Source organism: Neovison vison, chromosome 12 (assembly GCF_020171115.1).
Source record: "Neovison vison isolate M4711 chromosome 12, ASM_NN_V1, whole genome shotgun sequence".
Classification (NCBI taxonomy): Eukaryota; Metazoa; Chordata; class Mammalia; order Carnivora; family Mustelidae; genus Neogale; species Neogale vison.
The window spans coordinates 65,967,213-65,990,228 of NC_058102.1; the positions used below are offsets into that span (position 1 = coordinate 65,967,213).

Genomic DNA, 23,016 nt, shown 5'->3' on the forward strand with positions numbered 1-23,016 from the left:
GGTCATACAAAGTGGCCTCCTATGTTTAATGCTTTTGAAAACTTATTAGGCACACAGTCTTCTAAAAATGAAGGGATGCAATATTTAAACATTTGGTTCTTTTAAGGTTCATAAACTAAGGTCACCTAGTTTTTGCCCTTGATATTAAATTCTAGTATTTTGTTTTATATTTCAATTTTTACTCTAACACTTTTATGAGATGAATTCTAAATTATTATTACTTATAGTTTGCATTACATTCTCTTCATTTCTTTCTGAGACTGTTCTTCAGAAATGAGCTCCAGCAGCATGCAGACATGCCCCAGGGGGCCTACTCCATCAGCAAATATGCCACTCTCTACCCTCTACAATGAAGTGACTAGGAATACTTTCAGGGTAACCTGACACTTGCTAACAGTAAAAGATCCCACCAACCCCTCCTAGAATCATAAATCTCACTAATTTCTGTCAATCAAGGTGAGGGTTCATCCCATTGCATGCTCTCCTTTCATGGAACAAGAACCAAAGTTCAACAACTCCCAGTTGGCTTCTGGTTTCAAGCCAGGATAAACTGTAAAGAAAGGCTTCCTCTGACATCTGTGTTTAATTCTCCCTGACACATCAAGAACTCACCTTCAGATACTGTCTGGTCTCCCGAGTATAAACACTACTTGTGTTTCATCTATAAGGATATAGGTATTTCTTTTGACTTTTTTTTTTTTTTTTAATTTTTGATGCACCATTTCTCCAAGAATTTCACATCAGCAACTGATAATCAGAATTTTTTTTCATGGTCCCCAGCACTATCCTTACAGTTCTCATTTTCAACACGAGGCTTCACAGTGCTCTAATACCATCTCCAGTCATTAGTCAACTTCACATACTCATCCAAAGCAAGCATTCTTCTTAAGTAAGGTGAACTATCAACATGGAAGAAGAAAGTGACAAAATACCCAGTTGTCGGAATAATTCATGAACTCTTTTTTGAGTCCAGTACTTATATGACAACGATAGGCAGATTACTTGGTTAGAACAGCAAGAGTAAATTATCTCCACGAAAAGTTTGACCATGGAAAAGCGATGCAAGGTGGCAGGGGAGCAAAAGGAGAATAGAAGGACAAAAAATAAAGGTATGTGTGGGAACTTCATTTGTTGGTGAAATAGGATGTTTGAGCAACATCTGAGTCTCAGAGGAATTAGGCAGGAAAGGAGAGAATGAGAATAAGTGGAACTGAGGCTCCGGAAAAGTTAAGAGGGAACACAATTCGCTGGCTCAGTTGGAGGAACATGCAATTTTTGATCTCCTGGTCATGAGTTCAAGCCCTATGCTCAGGTGTAGAGATTGCCTTAAAAATTTGTGTTTAAATAAATCAATAAGAAGAAAAGAGGTAAGAATGGGTGGGGAGGCACATGAATTTTGAGGTTGGAGTAGAACTTGAGATAGATCTTTGGTAACTTCTCTTTTCTCTAATGACCATGAGCCAAGGTCATCTTTTGTCGATTCAAAGTACTGCAAATAAAGGAAGGTACTCCTGGAAAGGAGTAACTGTTTGTAACCACTGCTTTAGATAGGAAAGAAAATAGAAAAGAAAGCAGCAAAGAAGCTAAAAGCAGCAGTTCAGTTCTGCTGAGGTTAAAGATGAGTTTGCCCTATTCCTATTTCACACAAATCCCTGCTTTTCTCCAGCAACAGCTGACTGCCTATGGTTGGAGCAGGGAAAATGGACTGTTGGCAAGATCCAAATTTGTGGGCATGAACAATGAATTGAGGAGGAAACAAATGGAGAAAGTAGGTGGTAGAGGAAGCTGAAAACAGAGTAAAGTCATGGACCTACGCTGTGCAGGGAAAAAAGGAAGCCAGGAGAAAGCTAAGGTACTATGAGAGAGAGAGAGAGAGAGAGAGTGTGTGTGTGTGTGTGTGTGTAGCAGGGAGGAGGCAAAAAATGACCGAGGTCTTCCTGTATTAGAATCAGAGCTTTGGTGGGAAAAAGAAAGTAAGAGAGCTGGAAGGAAAGAATGTTGCTCTCCATATGTGCCCATGCGTGAACCATTAGATTTAGATGTAGCAGTCTGGAACAATACCAAAGTCCCAAAGATGGGTCTTGGAAGTGGTTTCTAAAAATATGGGGTTTGGGGTGCCTGGGTGGCTCAGTGGGTTAAAGCCTTTGCCTTCAGCTCAGGTCATGATCCCAGGGTCCTGGGATCGAGCCCCGCACTGGGCTGTCTGCTCAGCAGGGAGCCTGCTTCCTCCTCTCTCTCTCTCTCTCTCTGCCTGCCTCTCTGCCTACTTGTGATCTCTATCTGTCAAAAAAAAAATCTTAAAAAAAGTAAAAAACTAAAAATATGGGGTTTAGTGCTTGACATGAAAGCTGATGAAGACATGAGGTCAAGGTGCTAGAGTGTGCATGGGCTCCACATGGGTATGGAACTTGAGGAGACTCTTAGAAGTTGGAAACTCACAAACATGTGAGTTACAGATTTGACAGATACCAGATAAGGATCTGGAGGTGAAAGGTACTAGAACAGGGGCTGACAAAAGTTGCAACAGAGGAGAGGCTTTCCTTTGGTGAGAATGTAGAGTTCCATATGAGCAACATGGAAATGTGGGACAATACTTGGGCCACCTCGCAGAGGTTCTGAGGGTCACCTGAAGTATTGGATGTAGAAGCCTTCCAAGGAGTGTAAAATAGAACTCAAATAGAAAGAGTTACTATTGTTATTATTTACTGTCATTATTTGTATACAAAATTATACATACAGACATCAGAACCTGCACACACACAGCACTACAAAATTACTAGTCTTACATGCTATCAGTCCTACTTTACTATTAACAGTTGCAACTCTCGTCAGATCTTACACTTTATCTTAACAGTTTTTGAAGCATTTCATGTGCACATTTTAGTATTTTTTCACAACCATCTGGGAGGTAAATAGTGTAGATGTTATTACCCAGAGAGGTAGGAGCTGAGGAACTGAGATATGGAGTGATTTGGCTAAGGCCAATTCCAGTGCCAGAGCCAAGACTTAAATTTTGATCAAATAAACAGTAGTCTCTTAACTCCTGTTGTGAGTGGAAAAAAAAAACAAAACAAAACACAAAACTTTTCACCAGGTGTTCATTTGGTTCCTGCTTTTCCTATATAACAACATCTAGAACACAGAAACACCTGATAACTCTCAGTTCTATTTTTTTTTTCCTCAACTGCTCTATATTAGAATATTAGAACTTTAGGAGCTCAGATACTGAATTTGCAAGAAGACGATCCTCAACAGCCAATTTCCTCTCCAAGGCTTCAAATATTTACCTACTGGCACAATTATTTTATAAATGGTCTCTTGGGGATAAAGACAAATCCATAATTCTGTTCCTGAGAAACGGCCGATCAAAAATGAATAGTGAATCATTTCTCGTTGATTTTCAGGAAAATGTGATGATACGCAATACAAGCGTGTCCACTACATCCAACCAATGGAAGTGTTTCAACACCAAAAGCATTCCTCAGACTCGCTCTCAAAATAGATTTTTTCTTTTTTAAGTAAGCTTGATGGCTAATGTGGGACCTGAACTCAAGACCCTGAGATGAAGAGCTGTGTGTTCTCCTGACTGAACCAGCCAAGCACCCTTCAAAATAGATTTTTTAGTAGGAAGGGTCTCTCTTGACTAGAGTTATGCTTCAGTGATGACTGTATTTTTACGTTAATGCTTGCCTAATGACTATATTTTAAACAGGGCGGGCCTTATTTGCTTCATCTGTAAACTGCAATCCCCAGGACTGATACGAAATAGTGTTAAAGTGGTTACGTAGCACAGTAGCTTGACTTGTCAAAGATTCAGTAAACAGTAGAAGTGATTCTAATCAGCCATTATTTCTTAACCTGCATTTCATCATTTGAGTATTTCCCTCCTTTGTGTGAATACACCATTCATCACGCTGACACCAACAAAAGGAAATAGATCATGACAGCCCTGAGTCCGAGAGCACAGTCTAATGGAGGAGGGGTTCGCAAGCTAATTGCTTCACAAAAGAAGTGGGTAGGGAAGGATCTATTTAGAGACACAAAAATCTCAACACAAGAAGACATTTGGTAAATTCCCCAACATTAATAGTAAGAATATCTGTCCTTCAAAAAACACCAAAAAGAATGTAAAAAGACAAGTCATAAACCAGGACATAGATCAACCCAATAATGTGAATCATGCTTAAAATACGGGTGACACTGGACAATAGCCAGTAAACGATTTTGTAAGATTCTGTACTAGTACTGTACTTTTACTCAGGAAAGGCATGTTTCTAGGGTTTTTTTGTTTTGTTTTTGTTTTTGTTTTTTTGCTACTTATCTAACATCTCTCTGCATCTCCATTCACATTCTGTTGGATCCTCTTCAGAGAGACCCACTAATACCCATCAAAAATCATGTAGTCAGAGCATGGCTCCCCAGCAGGCTCTGCTTCATGTCCACTCCCCAGTTCATGGCTTAGGGTTGGCTGGGCTCCTTTTACCCCCCTCTCAGGTATTCCCTCTTCTGGCTCTCCTACCCAGATTGCTCCTGGGTGTCCCCCCTCTTCTCACCCTCCGTGCAGGACCAGCATGATGTCTGGAATGCAGAGGGCCCTCAGATGGTACAGGGCTGGTACCTACGCTACAAGAGGGAGATGGACCCTATGTCCATGGAAGCCAAGGACTGGGCTGCAGAGGGTTGGTGGGGTTTGGAGGAGAAAAGAAGAGGGAGAGGAAGTTAGCATCAACCTGGGAACTTTGGTGTTAAATTTCCCTATGAAGTAGAAACCAAGGAAAGTGCTGGAAACAAGCAAAATGGCAATGGGTTCCCTCAAGGAAGGTGCACACAATCGTATCCTATGGACGAGTGGCCTAACCAAGGCCTCATGACTGCCTAAACATATACTCGGGAAAGAGACATACACAGCCATACCATGCACTGCCTAATTGTCCCGGCTCAGTGAAACTGGGTGTAGGAGATTATGAACCAGACAAAGAGCACTAATAATAAAGAAAATACTTCTATGTTACCTTATTGTGTTGAGCACGGTCTCCTGCAGGTGATACACACAAACTCATTTATGCCTCAGTACAGCCCCTTAGAAAGTATCTATTATAGGCTGAACCACATGGAATTGCCAAAACTCAACCATTTTGACCTACAAATGGCAATGGTGCTTGGTGCAGCCTGCATTTTGTCTGCATTTTATAGATGAAGGAACTTAGATGTAGAGCACTTAAGTAACTTGCTAGAAAGTGTCAAACTTTTAGGCCAGGCAACCAGGCTCCTGTTTCTGTGGTTGTTATTAACTCCTGAAATACACTGCCTCTCCACCACACTGAATTAAAATTTCTCCTAAAAATCCTCTCCACGAATTGGTGCCCAATCATTCCCAGTCTCTACACACCAATCTGTTCATGACATGCCTACTTCTTTTGAAATGCTATCACTCCTCACCCAGTCACTCAGCTGGAAATCTCAGAATCAAATTTTATTTCTTTTCTTCATTTCTAGTCCACAAGAATAAAAAATATGTATTGAGTCTTTGTCAGCAGGAGCTGCAAAATCATAGGCCACGAGAGCTGAAAGGAACTGTACAGGTAATCTAGTCATGTTCTAAGGCAGACATAGTCACTGAGTGCTCAGACCAGGATCAGATGAGAATCTGTATTCCACAGTTCTGGTCTTTTCTTTCTCTGCTTCAGTTTTCACATTGGATTCATGCTATAGATAATACCTCTTTGTTTCTCTAGAGATTCACAACCCATTTTAACTTTCTAACTGTTGCACAGGACAATAACTGGGCTCAGCAAACACTCCCTCTGTATCAACAGTCTTCCAGATGGTTCACATGCATTAATATGGGCATCAGTGCAAGAACTCAATGGTATGTTCTATTTAAACCCCGTTTTACAAATTGGATACTAAAGCACAGATCAAGCCATTTGTCTCAGATCACTAAGCTTGTGGACCAGAGGCCATGCCATACACATTTGTAGACAAGACGCTGTGACCATACAGCTTCATCCTGCTCCACCCTTTACTGGGCGAGGCTTAGTTTTAAATCCTTTGGGAAGCAGTTCCCAATTCTCCCCTGACTCTGGGCTGAGTTGAAAGTCTCATCTGCCCAAACCTCAGATCCCTCATTCTATAACACATCGTATATACTTGATGACTTATTGGTCTTTCTCCACTGGATTGCAAACATCCTGAGGACAGTGACTGTGTTTTACTGTTCGTAATATTCACAGGACTTGACAGAATACCTAATAGTAATCACCACATAAATATTTGTTGAATGAACACATAGAAGAATGGATGGTCACCTAATTAATCTTCTTTCCTTCAATTTTTTGTTATTCCAGCTCTCTTGTAATCTTGAGGTGAGTTTGGGTAACTCATAAGACATTTAATGTGTAAGTTCAATGAAGACAGGTGAGCCCTTTGTTATCTGCCTTAATAACTAAAGATAAGCCTTTTGATTTTTTGTTCCTTAAACTCTTGGTTATAAACTTGTCATTCTACTAATATAGTAGTTTTTCCCATCCATATCTGAGATATAAATTTGTTTTAAATTTTATACTTTGACTTTTGAGTGTGAAATAAACAAATTTATGTTATTTTATCTAGCCCATTACACCAGAAATTAGGTCTAAATAAGCAGGTCAAATAAATACTTTGACCTTAACACTGCAGGTTCTCAAATATTCATAGTCACATGGGTTTCAGATGTCATTTCAGCGAGATTTTTTTTTAAAGATTTTTATTTATTTATTTGACAGACAGAGATCACAAGTAGTCAGAGACAGGCAGAGAGAGAGGAGGAAGCAGGCTCCCTGATGAGCAGAGAGCCTGAGCTCAATCCCAGGACCCTGGGATTTTGACCTGAGCCAAGGGCAGAGGCTTTAACCCACTGAGCCACTCAGGTGCTCGAGGGAGATGTGTTTTAAATGATTTTATACTTAAATGTGTTCATTCTAACTGAGGTGTCCAAACTGCTACTGTGTCCTCTGATTTGCAACAGTACTCAGAACTCTAACAAATAGTGCTGAGTCAATTAAACATCCAATTGGAAAATGCATTATTTCTCTATGTCATATAACAATTAATCCCAGATGGATACAGAGCTTAGTACAAAAGGTAAAACAATAAAGCCCTTACAAGAGAGCATCTTTCTGATCTGTGGGTAGACAAAAAGCACTAACTATTTAAGAATAATACTAGTATATTGGACTCTATTAAGAAGCAGTGTTCATCAAAAGAAAAAAAATTAAGAGACTAAGAAAGGAAATCTCAGTCAGAAGAAGACATTCGTAATACATGTATCCAACAAAGGAATTATATCTAAAATATATAAAGTATATGCACACCTAATTAAGAAAAAGAAAAATGAGTGGGCAAGGACTTAGGTACTTCTCAAGAGAAGAAATTCAAATGGCCAATAAGTATACAAAAAAGATTTGCAGTCTTGTCAGTCACCAAAGAAAGACAAACAAATCCACAAAGCCAGACAATTACTCTCCCACCAAAATGGCTAAAATGAAAAGGACAAAAAACAAGAAGTGTTGAAGACACCTGGATGATGTGATCAGTTAAGTGTCTGTCTGACTCTTGGTTTTAGCTCAGATCATGATTCAGGGATGATCTCAGAGTCCTGAGATGAAGCCCCACTTTGGGCTCCACACTCAGCATATAATTTTTTTTTTTTTAAGATTTTATTTGTTTATTTGACAGAGAGAGAGAGGTCACAAGTAGGCACAGAGAGGCAGGCAGAGAGAGAGGGAGAAGAACCGGACGTGGGGCTCAATCCCAGAACCCTGGGATCACGACCCAAGCCGAAGGCAGAGGTTTAACCCACTGATCCACCCAGGTGCCCCCAGCATGGAATCATCTTGAGATTCTCTCTCCCTCTCCTTCTGCCACTCCTTCTCATGCTCTCTCTCTCTTGCAAATAAATAAATCTTAAAAAAAAAAAAAAGTGTTGATAAGAATCTGGAACAATGTGGTCTCTGACTATTGCCTCTGGGAGTATAAAGTGCACAGTCACTTTGGAGAATTCTTTGGCGGATTTCATTAACGTGCTCTACGTAAAGCAGTTCCATGCCTAGGTATACGCTGTGGAAATGCATATACACATTCAACAAAAGACATTCGTGAGAGTGTTCTTGGCATCAGTATTGCTAAGAACCCTGTAGTGGAAACCACACGTGTGTTCATCAACTGTGGAGCAAAAAAATTAAATGTGGATAGCCACGGTATGGAGCACCATGCAAAAATAAGAATGAAAAATCTACAAATTCACATAATTTGGGTGAATCTTAGAGATACAATGTTGAGTGAAGCCAGACACAGAAGAATGCGTACTATAGGACTTTCTTTAGTAACTCCAAAAACTGGTGAAGCTAATCTATAACTTAGAAGTCAGGAGAGTGGTTAGTTTGGGGAGGTGGAGTAAAAGGACTGCATGGGAGCATCAAGAGGGTGTACGGATGCCCGTGATGTTTTGTTCTTCTGATCTGGAAGCTGGAATCTGAGAGGTGCTTGAACAGCTTCACCTTATATTGATGACATATTTACTTTTCCACATGTAAGTTATAAAAATAATTAAAATTACATGGAGAAGAAAGTCTTGGTGAAGGGCAACAACCATTACTTATGTTCATTATCACTTCATACATAAAAATGCAAATTGGTTTGTGTTTTTTTTTTTTTTTTAGTAACATAGAATGTATTTGTAAATTGTTTCATTACCATATTCCATTGTGTAAGTAAGAGACCAGTGTCAGTTTTCTGGGTATTAGGGATTGAATTGGGTCCTCTCCAGACTCATAAATTGAAGTCCTAAATCACTAATATCTCAGAATGTGATCTTACTTGGAAATAGGGTTGTTGTAGATGTAACTAAGTCAAAGGGAAGTGTTACCGGAGTAGGCTGGGTCCCTACTCCAGTATGCTTGGTGTCCTTGTAAAAGAGGAAATTTGGACACAGTTATGCATGTACAGAGGGGAGATGAGGACCCAGGGAGAAGATAGCTATATACAAGCCAACAGAAGAGGCCTGGAACAGCTCCCTCCCTCACAGCCTTCAGAGGGAACCAACGCTGCTGACATCTTGATCTTGGATCTTGAATTTCTAGACTCCAGATTTGTGAGAAAATACATTTCTTTTATTTGAACCATTAAGTTTGTGGTAATTAGTTATAGCAACCCAAGTGAACTAATACGCTGGGAAAATCAAAAGGGGAAGCAACGTGCCTCTGGATACCCAGCCAGATAACAGGAAGGGACGGTGGTGTTAAAGGCTCTTCTGCAATAGGGGCACCTGCTGCCCAATCCCCACGGCTTCAACTAGCACCTCACCCACTTGGTAAGGCTGCTCTAGGAAAGGAAGAATAATGGAAGGCGTTATGCAAGGGAATGATCCTTTTCCTATTTTGAAGCAATGTAATGCTTGGAGTCATGTGATGCACTGAAGATGGAACATGAGAACCTAAGCCTCCCAAACAGTTCTGGAGACCCTGGCAAGAATGCTCAGAGAGGATTTTTCTGACCTGGCAGTGGCCTGGGTCTGAAGTACTTTCAAGAGGTAAAATGGTACCCTGGATTGTTCCAATCACGCTTTAGTCAGGACCTCTTAGAGAATCCGTTGAAAGCCAAAAATCCCTTCATCAGATAAATGCCCATATTCATCCAGATTTAAGAGTACAGGTAAGGATTTTTAAGGCAGAGGGTTGGTTTTTGATCTCTCTTCTAGAAATAAAGATGGATGGCGACAGATAATGGCTAAAGACAATTTCACCTGTCATCTCAGAGGAAGTTAGCAACTACTTGTCCTCTGCCAAGACTCAAAGGTATCATTCTGGAAACTTTGTAACTTTTCCCCCATGGGTTGGTTTTTCTCTTCCCTTATCTTTTCTTCTGCAGTGACTAGCAGTTAATTACTTAAAATGCAAAGAGAATGTATGTCTCTCTTCAGGGGCACAAAGGAAAGGGGAGGCCTGAGGATGGAACTCGGTCCACAGCCAGGTTTGGGGAAAGAGGGAATAATAGTGAGGAAAGAAGCACAAACTGATCAGTGCTCACCTGTGGTGAACAACGAAGAATATCATTTCTTTGGAGAAAATTCTCATTCTCTTCCCTGTGGAATTTCTAGTATTTCATTTCAACTCCATTTGCCAGCATAATTAAGTTGACATTACCTGTGCAGGACTATGAGAAGCTAAGTCATTGACTGGGGCTGGTTTGGAGTGTGAAGAGGGGGAAATAAAAACATGCAAGTATTTTATATTTTACACTGAAGATCTTTACTGCAAAGATCACAAACCCCAAAGCTACAACTGGTTAAACATTGCTCAAAGAGTTGGAGGCACTCAAGTGTAAAGGCGGGTCCTATAATTTGCTCATCATCATATTTGCAGAGCTAACCACCCCTCCTGGCACATGGCACACACTCCAAAAATTGTGTGAATGAATGAATGAATGAAGGCATAAATGAGTGAAATGATCATGGGATTTGTAGTTCATAAGATTTGGATACTAGTGTAATTCATTCATCCATTAAATAGATGTGTGACAGATCACTCTGTCTTTGGGACTGACTTTTTGTTTCTACAAAATGCAGACTCCATATAGAGAAGGTGCTCAGACAATCTACACTTAGGAGTATTAGTTAATTAGTTAATTATTAGTAGTAATTATTAATTAGCTAATAAGTTAACTAATGAGTATTAGTTAATAGTTAAGGAAAAGCTATCTGCAGTGCACTCTGTATAGTAGGTAAGATGGGGTGGTATGTGCCAGACATATAGTCCAAGAGTTTGCGGAAGTCTAATTTGGGAAAGCTTTGCTCTGTCCTTCGGAAAGTGAGACCTACATTTACCTAACGTGAGGTCCTGTGATCTGTAATGCACTCAGTGGCACTTGCGTAGTTATTGCTGCAGGCAGGACTGGACCAAAATAGTAGGAGGAAAAGAAGAGAGAGGCAATGTCAGAATTCTGCTAGGGAGAGGGTTTTGACAAGTACAACTGCTCATTTGGATGAGAGAAGTTAACCCTTTCAGACCATCAGAGATTCCCACCACCTCGAGAACAGTCTCAGGAGTGGATCTCAAGGTTCTCTGAGTCTTTCAGTAAGGGAACGAGTCCCATCGTTTAGCTCATCTGCTCATTTTCAGGGCACATAGGTCCTGAAGGTCTTGCATAAACACAACACAACGGAAACACGATTCAATTCGGAATGAAACAACAGCTATGGTGTAAAAGAAATAAAAAATATACAGACTGACCAGAAATTGATTTCATTAATACTTATCTGGTTAACACTTAGGTTTTGTGTGAAATTAAGGGGATAATTTCTCTTATATTTTCGATAAATGTAATTTTTCAAAAAATTTTTATTTTTTTGAAATAAAATAGGTAGTTTTATTCAATGACTATTGTCCATCTTAAAGATGATTTTCTTATTGGAAAAAAAAACTATGCTGTTACTATCCACACATCTTTTAATATCAAATGTCCTTTCTTGAAAATAATTAGCAAAACCTCCAATACATACACACCTACTGAATTGTTACACACAGCTTCTTTTGGTCAGTTTATCAAATTCTCCCAGCAGATTCCTCCAGGTTCTGGGCAGTGTTGTGCTTTGGCAGATCTAACTCCACTAGAAGGACTTAAATGGTTTCAAAGGTGTTGGGACCAGACACAGAATTTAATGGGCTTCCTAATTTCCATCTATCCTGACCTCACAGATACCAGGGTTTGTGTGATGTTTATGGGATATGTCCTCACTGACCTGTGATAAATAAAGCATTGTTTTCTTTTCTCTTTTTTTTTTTTTAATGATCTAAAATGTGCAGTGTTTTCACAATGACTTTTTCTCATTTCTTGGCTCAGGAAATAGGATTCTTGCCTCCTGCGGTCATCCCGTTATTCACCAGCAAATATTACTGACCCAACAACTCCTCAGCTAAGGTAGAAGAACACAGAGAGGGTAGGAGAGGCCACAGTCTCGTTTTCTCCACACAGATTCATAGGGAAGTCTTTGCTTTCCCTTCCTTGCCTCAAGTGGTTTGAGGCCATGTCTGGAGGAGCCTACGATGTTAAAATACCTCAAAAACAACAACAAAAAATAGTATGTCCAAAAGCTACAGGGACCACTTGTTGTGGACAGCTTGGAAATGCTTTCGCTGGACTACAGACGTTAAGGATACAAACTTATCTAGGACTTTTAAAATAAACCATGATGAAAACTATACACATGTGCTATTCTTAGTGTTTGATAATTATACTGAGAACAATTGTTTTACTGTCTATTTAATCACATTGTTGACTACACAAAGAAATATATAATATTCTTTGCATTGATATAGGTGTTAAAGTTAAAAAAAAAGCCTACTGAATTGAGATGTTATCTGAAATCAATTTTTTTTTTAAAGGTAAGCCTCTGAGTTAGCCATTAAAAAAAAAAAAATGTCTTGCTCAGTGTGCCTGGCAAGGAGCCCATATTTCATACTGTTCGATGCACACTGAATATACACTGACCTGGAAGGATTTCATAATAACAGTAATAAACCCAAGTATCAGCCTTCAAGTATTCTTTTTTTTTTTTAAGAATTATTTATTTATTTATTTGACAGACAGAGATCACAAATAGGCAGAGTGGCAGGCAGAGAGAGAGGAAGGGAAGCAGGCTCCTTGCTAAGCAGAGAACCCAATGCAGGGCTCGATCCCAGAACCCTGAGATCATGACCTGAGCCCAAGGCAGAGGCTTTAACCCCCTGAGCCACCCAGGCACCCCCGATCTTCTGGTTCTAGGTCCCATGGAAAATACCTGGATCAGTTGTTCCCACATTTTGTATCTGAACTGCGCTGGTTATGTATGAAGCCTCAGGGGATTGTTTTGCCAAAAATCCTGATTCAGTAAGTATAGGGTGGGGACAATAAAATGTGTATTTCTATTACCCCTAAACTAAGACTATCACCCTGAAACCATCAATATCCATAAAAACGCACATAAATAATAGATTTGCCTCATTGTTGAAATAAAAATTGAAGGTGATACTCTATAGTAAATTTGTGCTCAGAGGTAGTAGCGTTCAACAGAGGTAATTCCCCTCCCTACCTCTTGGGGCTGTCACTATGTGTATCTGAGTGCCCATCCTTTATACAGGAGTTCAAGTGTTTGAGTAACTCTCAAAAGTGACTACCTTCCACACGATCTTCTGCTCCTCATACTGGCATGTAACAGAAGTTACCATAGTCAGACAACAAATAGCATTGCCAATAATAATGAAGGAGCTTCTAGGAAGTCAATTTATAATTAATAGACTGAATGTATGAGTCTCCCCAAAAGTTATATGTTGAAATCTACTCCTCAGTGTGATGTTTGGAGATAGGACCTCTAGGAGATAATGATGTTGTGAGGGTGGAACGCTTATGAATCGATTAGTACCCATATATAAGGGACTCTAGAGAACTCCCTTGTTTGGAATATGGAGTATGGAGATTTTTCATAAAATTAAAAATAGAAATACCATATGATCCAGTAATTCCACTCCTGAGTACATACCCAAAGAAAATGAAAACACTAATTCAAAAGGATACATATACCTATGTTTATTGCAGCATTATTTATAATAACCAAGATACAGAAGCAACCCAAGTACCCATTGATAGATGAATGACTAAATAAGGGGGGTGTGTGTGTGTGTGTGTGTGTGTGTCCACAATGAAATATTACTCAACCACGAAAAAGAATGAGATCTTGCCATTTGCAACAACATGCATAGACCTAGAGGACATCATGCCAAGTGAAATAAGTCAGGCAAAGAAAGACAAATACCATATGATTTCATTTATATGTGGAATCTAAGAAACAAAAAACAAAAATCAGAAATAGGCTCATAAATACAGAGAACAAACTGGTGGTTGTCAAAGGGGAGGAAGGTGGGGGATGGGCAAGGGAGAGGAAAGGGATTCAGAGGTACAATCTTCCAGTTATACAATAAAAAAGTGACAGGGAATATAGTCATTACTGTAATAATGTATGGTGACAGATGGTAACTACATTTATTATGGTGAACACTGTGTAATGTATAGAACTGTAGAATCACTAAGTTATACACCTAAAACTAATATAACATTGCATGTCAACTATACTTCAATAATACCATTTTTTTTTTTTAAGAGAGAGAGACTCCAGAGAACTCCCTCGCCCCTTCTGCCATGTGAGGTTACAATGAAAAGATGGACACTTGCAAACAATGGAATAGAACAGGGAGCCCCGAAATAGACCTGTGTTTGTATGGCCAATTGATCTATGACAAGAGAGGCAAGGACATACAATGGGGAAAAGATTTGATAAATGATATTGGGAAAACTAACCAGCTACATGCATAAGAATGGAACTGAAGCACTTTCTTAACACCATACACAAAAATAATCTCAAAATGGATTAAACATTTCTTATCCTGAAACCATAAAACTTCTAGAAAAAAAAATAGGTCTCAGCCTCAGCAACATCTATGAGCCCAGGAAGTGGGCTCTCCCAGCCACCCTAACTGTTAGAAATAAATTTCTGTTTTTTATAAACCACCCAGTCTATGGTACTTTGTTATGGTAGCCTGAATGATCTAAGACTACCCCTTAATATGGAAAACAAATGAAAAACAAATCTATTAAAATTATGGCCAGTGAGTTTAATAGTCTAGAGCAAGGGTCAGCATTTTCTGTAAAGGGCCGGATGCATTAGGCTTTGTTGGTTACAACTACTCACTGGGTAGAACACTCAAGTTCATAGATAATGTGATGAATAGATAGATACATGATCCTGGCTGCTTTCCAATAAAGCTTTTTTTTTTGTTAAAGATTTATTTAATTTATTTATTTGACAGAAGGATCACAAGCAGGCAGAGAGGCAGGCAGAGAGAGAGGGGGAAGCAGGCTCCCTGCTGAGCAAGGGACCCGATGCAGGGCTGGATCCCAGGACCCTGGGATCATGACCTGAGCTGAAGGCAGAGGCTTTAACCCATTGAGCCACCCAGGCACCCCTCCAATAAAGCTTTATTTATGGACACTGAAATTTGTTTTTCATATCATTTGCTTGTGCTACAAAATATTATTCTTCTCTTGATTTTTTTTTTCAACCATTGAAGGTATAAAAACCATTCTTAGTTCAAGGAATATATAAAAAACAGGCAGGGGCCAGATTTGGCCCTTAGGCCATAGTTTGCCCACCCTAGGCTAGAGCACAAGATCAGAGTCCATAGTTGTATGAACTTTCTTCTTCTCTATTGTTCTTTTGCTTGTATTGTTCTTTGGTCATAGATTGCATTCCTGCCTCCAACCCATCCCCATGCAAATGCACTAGGGTCCTGGAGAGAAGATATATGAAATTCACTGCAAAATCATTGTTCCTACAGATACCCTGTGCATTCACATTGTGTTGCCCTGTAAGAGATACATTACAAACATCAAATAAGGCCCAGACCTACCATGGAACAAGATAGGCTCTCTGAAGTCTTCCCCACTGCCTATGCTTACGGCTCCTCAAGTGTAAATCTACACTTGACGAAACGGACCTCAGGGAGGGCCTGCCTGTAGCCTTGCCATGAACGTAGAAATCAAACAACAGCAAAACACAAATAAAAACTCATTTTTCATCAGACTGTCGATCTTGCTTATGAATATCTCTTTATCTTTTATCCATATAGCAAAATAGGTTCATCATAAACTTAAAGCCTATTAACAGAGGCAGTTCTGATCTCCTGTTTCCTTCCAGCTAAGTAGCATGAAAGGGATGAGAGAAGCTGATGGTTAATAGAGAGCTGTCAATGTTAAAAGGTTTACTCTATTAATATAGGGCAACATTTCCCAAAGCGTGGTATGCTGAGCGCTGACTGTTAGATGTTCTGCCAAAAAAAGCATTTCAAGGTCAAATAAGTTTAGGAAGTGTGTCATAAAATATCCCTTCTTTCTTGATTCTTAGCATGCATTTGTAAATTAAAGGCTCTGAGGATTCTTGCAATAAAACTGCTTACCTAGGTTAAGTCAAGCGTTTCTCAAACTTTCTTAGGAAACCATTTTTTTTTTTTTTCCTTTCCTTCACTTAACTGTTATTTGTATGCCAAAATACTAATGGTCCAGACGACATTTTGGGAAACATTGATATAAACAAGAGGAAAGAATGGAAAGATTTTAAGTAGGGAAGTGAATTATGTTTTAGAACTGACAACTTTGTTAAGGAGCAGACCTTTCTTTCCTAATTTTTGTCATTTTTAGGAAATGACCCTATATTCTAGTCATGTGCTCAAGCCAGCTAATACAGCCACATTTGTTGTGGTAACTTTTTAAGAAGTGATAAAATATGTGATGGTTTAAAAATAATCCTAACAGTACACATGATGGTGTGAAAAGCAAATGATGGTGTGTTGCCACTCTCTCGCCTCTACACCAATAGTCTGGTATATTCTCTAGACGTACTAGGCAGGGTTACCAGCTTCCATTTCATTTTTCAGTTTTTGTAGCAACTCTAAATCATAGGCATGAGTCTATTGCTTTGGATTATAAACTTTCAGCAGTATCTACCAAAAGAATTCATTCTTACACTTCTTTTTGCCTCAGATACCTCTTATATCAAATCTATCAACAAGTTCTAGCAATTCTACCTTCAAAATACATGTCAAGTCTGTCCACCTCTCTCCACCCTCCCTGTCCAAACAGTCACTGGCACTCTGCCCTAACTGGTCTTCCTTCCTGCAACCCTTTATCCTTCTTGTCTTTTGCTCTTACTGCATCCATAAAGAGTTCCTCAAAACATAAATTAATGGTCCCTGGCTTCAAAGTCCTCAATGGCTTCCCATCAAAATAAAATTCAGAATCTTTTTCAAGATCTGTGAGGTTTTGCATGATCAGGGTCCAGCCTCTCAGCCATCTCCTCACCAAACTCTAGCCACATGTGCTTCCTCTCTGACCCCTGAATATTTCCAGTCTTCTCCTCTCCTTACAGCCTTCCCATCTGTTACTTCCTCTGCCCAGATTGCTTTTTCTTACTTTTTTCCCAAGCTAAGCCCTATTCTTATTTCAACTATCAATTTAAATCTTTCATTGTCCGAGAGACCTTCCCAAAACACCAAATCTGAATCAGTTCCTATTGTTTTGTTTTGAAGATTTATTTATTTGAGAGAAATAGAGCATGCACATGAGCAGAGAGGAGGTACAGAGGGAGAGAGGCTCAGGCAGACCCCCTGCTGAGCTGGGAGCCTGATGAGGGATTCAATCCCATGCCCCTGCAATCATGACCTGAACGGAAATCAAGAGTTGGATGATAACCAATGAAGCCACACAAGCACCTTTCCTGCTTTGCCCCCCGCCCGCCTTTTTTTTTTTTTAAATAGCACCCTGTTCTTCATTCTACTTCCAACAATTTGTTATTACATGTTTATTTTTTAAATGTCCGTAAGTTCCACAAGATGGGGAACGCATCTGTTTTATTCAGCACTAACTGTGGAAAAATTGGCACTGTGTCTGGTCACAGAAGAGGCTTAATAATTATTTTTATATGAATGAAGCTCACCATTGGAAAGTTCTCTGATAGTTTTATCTGCTGCCTTTTTCTTACATGAAACTTTAGCACCACCCAGATTTTCGTTTTTTGCACACTAATCACCCAAAAGACACATGCGTTCACCTCTGTGGGGAGCAGAGCTCTAAGGGACGTCTCCTATAGTTGTCCTCTTAAGCTTCACTAGCCATTTCAGTTTATTCTCTTCTTGGGAATCACTGTACTTATATTCTGTACCATTCATTTGGTGTGTACTCTTATATTGCCTTGTAACGACTCATCTACTATTGTTAATGAACACCTTCTCTTTACAGCTTGTCTGACCAATGATGTCATAAGTCTGTCGAGTACAGGACCTGATACTTCACAACCTAAAGTACACAGCATGCCTCCACAGAGTTGTACATAGTTGTATGAAAGGAGTCTCTGTCCGGCACCTGTAGTGCCCCCATTTTAACACTTAAGTCTGGGGATTTGACTCGTTTTCTTTCACTGCTTTCTTCCCCAACATTTTGGAGTGTGTTGCCATCATACTGGAAATGAAAGCTGGGATAAAGAGTAGTTAAGGGAGGAGAGTGAGGACAGAGAACTTGCCTGAAGTTTCTTATCTCCTCCTCTAGTGCTGAAAGAGGCAAAGACAACTTGGTAAAGGACTAGGCATCCTTTATACTGCTAGGGATCTCCTAGAATATTTAGAAGAATGACTTGCTCAAGACTTGGAAATATGGATTTTTAGAACTTACGTGAAACAAGAAAATTACAGTCATTAGCTCAGTCTCTTATCACTCGATTTTTGGATGAATTAGACTCAAACACCCATCTAATTAAGGAAGTATCTCTGGGACCCAAGAAGTTAGTCTGTCTTTTACTTGCCAATTCCAATGTTGTCCAAATAACAGTTGTTAAGGAATATTTAAAATGCTGAATACTTTAGCTACTTTTTGCTTTATTTTCTTCCTCACCAAAATACAAGGGTTATTATGAAAGTTCTGCCACCAACCTTCCTCAAGCTACTTCTGAAACATGGAACAGGAAAGTTAAGTCTATAACAGTATTATATTTGTTAGCATAGAACTGTTCAAGGAAAGTAGACGTTTTCACAATGATCTGTTTACCTAGTGTATCTTCACAACAACCTTTTAAGGTGAACAGAGTACTAGATATTGTTATCTTGAATCAGTCAATAAGGAAACTGAGCATGAGAAAGAGGGCCTTAATGATATAGGTACTAATTGGCTAACTTCCAGGTTTGTGTTGTAGAATTCACCTAAAATGTAGGATCACTATTATCACAACCCCGTTACTCAGTAAATTCTAGAATAGGATTGTTAACCTGGGGTCAGGCCTGGCTAAAGAATTTGCGGGATCTAGTATAAAATGAACACTTGGAGCTCCTTCTTTGAAAATTATTGAGAGCTGACAGTGACAGCAGAACTTTAAACCAAGTGCGGGGGCCTTCTAAGTTCAGAGTCCCGTGTCCCTGCACAGTTTGCGTTTCTGTGAAGCTGGCCCTGTCCAGGGCCTCTGCACATCTAACATTTGGTTTGGTATCAGGGAGGCTGTGATCTCTAAAAATGTAGGCAGAATTTTTTCTTAATGTGCATGTGTTTGTGTTTCATATCCCATAGCCTTTTTTTTTTTTCCCCCAGATTCTTGAAGTGGTCTGTTAACAAAATAAAGCATGAAGAATGCCTCTTCAAGAGTAAAAAATGTTCTCACGGAGCCCACAATGCCAGGAACGAGCATGCTGGCTCCTGTGCATGATCCTTCTGGAGACTGAGCTTGTGAATGAGTGGGTTTTCATGACTGCATGGGAGTAAATGCAAAAACCAAAGAATTCTTAAGGTTGCCCAGATGTTGCCAGAAATACACTCAAAATGCATCTTCGGATGACAGGGAAGCAAATGGTGACATGTTCAAGATGACCATATATTCTTTATAAACCCCAACGGGATACCCAAATATGAGCTCTTTTGTTGAATTTTACCCCCTTAAAGAAAGCTTCTCCCTCTTCTGTAATTAGATATCACATTCCCTCCTTCAGAAAAAGGAGAAATACCTCACTGCAAGATTTACCAACTTGTAGTGTAGGAGTCAGGTAGGAATTTGTTTAAAAAGCAGGTGCAGAAAATGCCCTCAGAAATAGAAAGGGTTTTCTGAAGACCAGCATCCCGAGAAACACTACAGGTGAAACACTTCAACACTCGAGTTGGCTGGTAAAACCTCACAGCCATCTCCTGGAAGTCTCACACACAACTATCCCTAAACGTGCCCGGTGCCAAAAGCCTGCTCTTGCCAATTAGAGTGGTTACCTTAAAATTTTACTTAGTCTCTTTGCCCTTTCAGACTAAATAGGCTTGCTTCTCAGCCAGATCTCCAGCTCACAGAAATGGGGGTAGGGAGATGAGTAACTGAAACCAGAGGGTTAATTCTCAAATCTCTTTTCTCCCAGTGTCAAACTTCTCATGATGCAATTCGAACAAGTAGAAAAGTACGATTAACCAGAGCTTCTTGGTCACCCTGCTGTCCCTGCTCTGTCCTTGCTCAGGGTACACTGGGGCACTCCGCATGATTCAACCAGCCTCCAAAGCTCCTGCAGACCCATCCCTCGAGGACCTGGTTGCTCACACTAGGTACCTAATCAATCCAAGAGCAAGCTTTCATTAATTCTACCCATCCCGCAAGGTGAAACGGGAGGCTGGCAGGTGAGTAGTAGGTGAGAGCAGCTTTCCTCTGGTTTCTAGGATTAAGTTGGCTATTAATCCTTTTAATTGAATGGAATTGCCCCCTCGGGCAATCTTCCTCTCCCCGGGTGTGCGCAGCCTTCCTGCAAGCCATCTATTCGATTTGGAGTCTGCTGGTACCTGCTCCCCGGCTCTTCCCAGCACGCCCAGGCCACAGGGAGAGGTGGCAAACTTCCGACAGCCGCAGACCCCACCCGGGCCGGCCCTGCGCCCTTCAGCCGGGGATGGGGCCTGCACGATGCCGGGGTGGGAGAAGGAGTGGGAGGGTCCCGGCGCGCGGCCGGGCGCGGGGCTCGGGGCGAGCGAGCACGCGCCGCGGGGCCGGGAAGCGCGCCGGCTCTCTCCCGCGCAGGGAGGGCCGCGGACCCGGCGCCGCTCCACACGTGGCCCGGAATCGCCGCGCTCACTTCAGGAATAGCCCCAGGGCCCCAGGCAGCGGCCGCCAGACCCGGCCTGGCGCCTACCTCCCTCCATCCTGGCTGCCCCGAGCGACTCGCGCGTTAACCCTCTCGCGCCCGGCGCGGCCCGCCGCCACGGCCACCCGCGGCGCGCGCCACCTCGGCGGGCAGTGCAGGCGCCCAGAGCGCCGGCCGACGGCTGGGGGTGGGGGGCGGCCGCAGGGGGGCAGAGCCTCCCAAACCGCTCCCCTCCTGCCTCCTGGCCGCGAGCCTACCCTCCCTCGGGGTCCGCGGGGACCCGCCCCTCCCGCGCACCCGCCGAGCCTGCCTCCCCGGCCGCCCCCGCCCCCGCCCCGCGTGGCCTCCGAGGCGTGGGCTCTGTGAGCTCTGGGCTGCGGCCCCCGGAATACCTGCTCCTCCGGCGCGGGTGGGGTTCAACTGGTGGTCCCGGGAACCCCGCTCCTTCCCCGAGGCTCTGGCAAGTACTCCCGCCGCAGGGAAAAGCGCTCGCGGCTTTCGGCTCCCAAACGTGACACTCTATATATCCGGCTCCGAGACTGGGTGTGGGGCAGGAGGAAACCACCCTCCCTCCGACCTTCCCCGTCGCCGCCGCGGCCTCGGCGTGGGACGCAGTGGCGGCGGCAGCCTCAGCCCGCGGCGGGAGGAGGGCGCGGGGCTGGCGAGGGCCCGTAACAGGCCGCGGGGCGACGGCACGGTGCGCGCAGGCCCGCCCGGCGGCTTCCATTCATTGAGCACCCAGCACAGATGCTCGCTATTACTCCCGGGCTTTTTTTTTTTTTTTTTTTTTTTCATTTTTTTTTTTTCCTTTCTATCTTTCCCCCCCCCCCCCCCTTAAGCTGGGCTAGGGGAAAGGGAACTAGAAAGGCGCCCCTCTCTGGTCTGAGAAAGAAACTCTCCCACACCTTGAGAGAAAGAGAGGAGGAAAGTGGGGGGTGGGGTGCGGGAAGAGAGAGGCAGAAAGTCTAAGATTCTGTTCTGAATGCTTGGAGGACACACTTTCCCCCCACCCACCCTAACAGAAAATACAGCCTCAAAATCCGAGTTCGCTAAGCTTGTGGGTACCACACACCCCGTGGAAGGGATGCTCCTGTATCTGCTCCAGTCTGCGGAGGCGCCCGCAACGTCCTTTTTAAAATCCGGGGGGGGGGGGGTGGAGGAGGGTGGAGGGGGGGCACGCTCTACTCAGACCCAGGGTTTGGAGGGCAGACCTGAGGCGCTGTCCGGCCCCGGGGTGGGAGTGGGCAGGTGGCGAGAAGACTAGAAAGGACCAGAGATGAGCGCTGCAGAAACAGCGCTTCGACAGATTAAAAAGAAAAGGAAAAAATAATAATAAGACATTTTGCTTCTTAGCCTGGTAGCGCTTTTGCAGATTTGGTTTGGTCATTGTTAATATTTAAACGGAAAAACTGGATCCGTCGTGAGGGAAGACTTGTAGAGGGGCGGACAGGCGGGGGGTGCAGCCGTTCTAGTCCTCAGCTCGGGAAGTGCTGAATGAGGGCCAACGCCCAACCCATTTCCTAGAACAAGGTGGAAGATAAATTCCCAAATAAATACGGTGTGTTAAGATAAAACAAAATGAATATTGCCCTAGAAGCTGTCTTCACGGCCCTCATTACAACAATTGACATACAGATAAATAAAATTTAATTCATGAAGGATGGAGATAATGAAATGAGCTTTTTTTTTTTCCTTTTGCATTAAGAAGAATTCATACCCATCTTGAATTCTCTTCTATGGGGCTCTCTAGCAAAGTGTAGCCTAAAGGCACTGTGGCTAATTTCCTCTGGTGATTGTCCAAAAGCAAGAGAAGGAGAGAAAAAGTTAGGACCAAGTAAATACACTTTTTTGGTTACCCCTTCCCCCACTGAAGAATAAATCAGAATGTATTCTCAAAACGTGTGTGACAGTACTTGAAATGATACTGTCAAATATTGGTTAGACTATGTTGTAATCCCTCATCACCCTGGATAGAAGGTAAATTTTTACAACTCTTTGGAAGGCAATTTAGCAACACATTTCCAAGGCATAAAATGTTCAGTCACTCTAAAATGCTTATTGTTCTGAACCTTTTGATGAAGAATTCCCATTTTTTAGAATATATCCAAAGGAAATAACCCAAAAAAGGGAAATGCCTTATGGACAAAGTTACAAGTTTATTATAACATTATTTATAAGGTAGAAAATAAACACGTTTTTAGTGGAATGTTGGCAACTAAAATGCAACACTATTGTAGATTACAAAATTGTAATTGGATTATCACCATTTAAATGACATTTACGTATAGATAATGTATTGGTCTGCTAGTGC

General features: G+C 41.7%; 1 protein-coding gene across 1 annotated transcript in view; it reads right to left on the bottom strand.

Moving 5' to 3' along the window:
- FAR2 (fatty acyl-CoA reductase 2) overlaps positions 1-21,273 on the bottom strand; it is a 140,845-nt gene extending 119,572 nt beyond the window's left edge. The window contains exon 1 of the mRNA XM_044228287.1: positions 21,098-21,273. The gene's annotated coding sequence lies outside the window, so the exon portion shown is untranslated. The remainder of the gene's footprint in view (positions 1-21,097) is intronic.
- Positions 21,274-23,016: the final 1,743 nt, after the last annotated feature.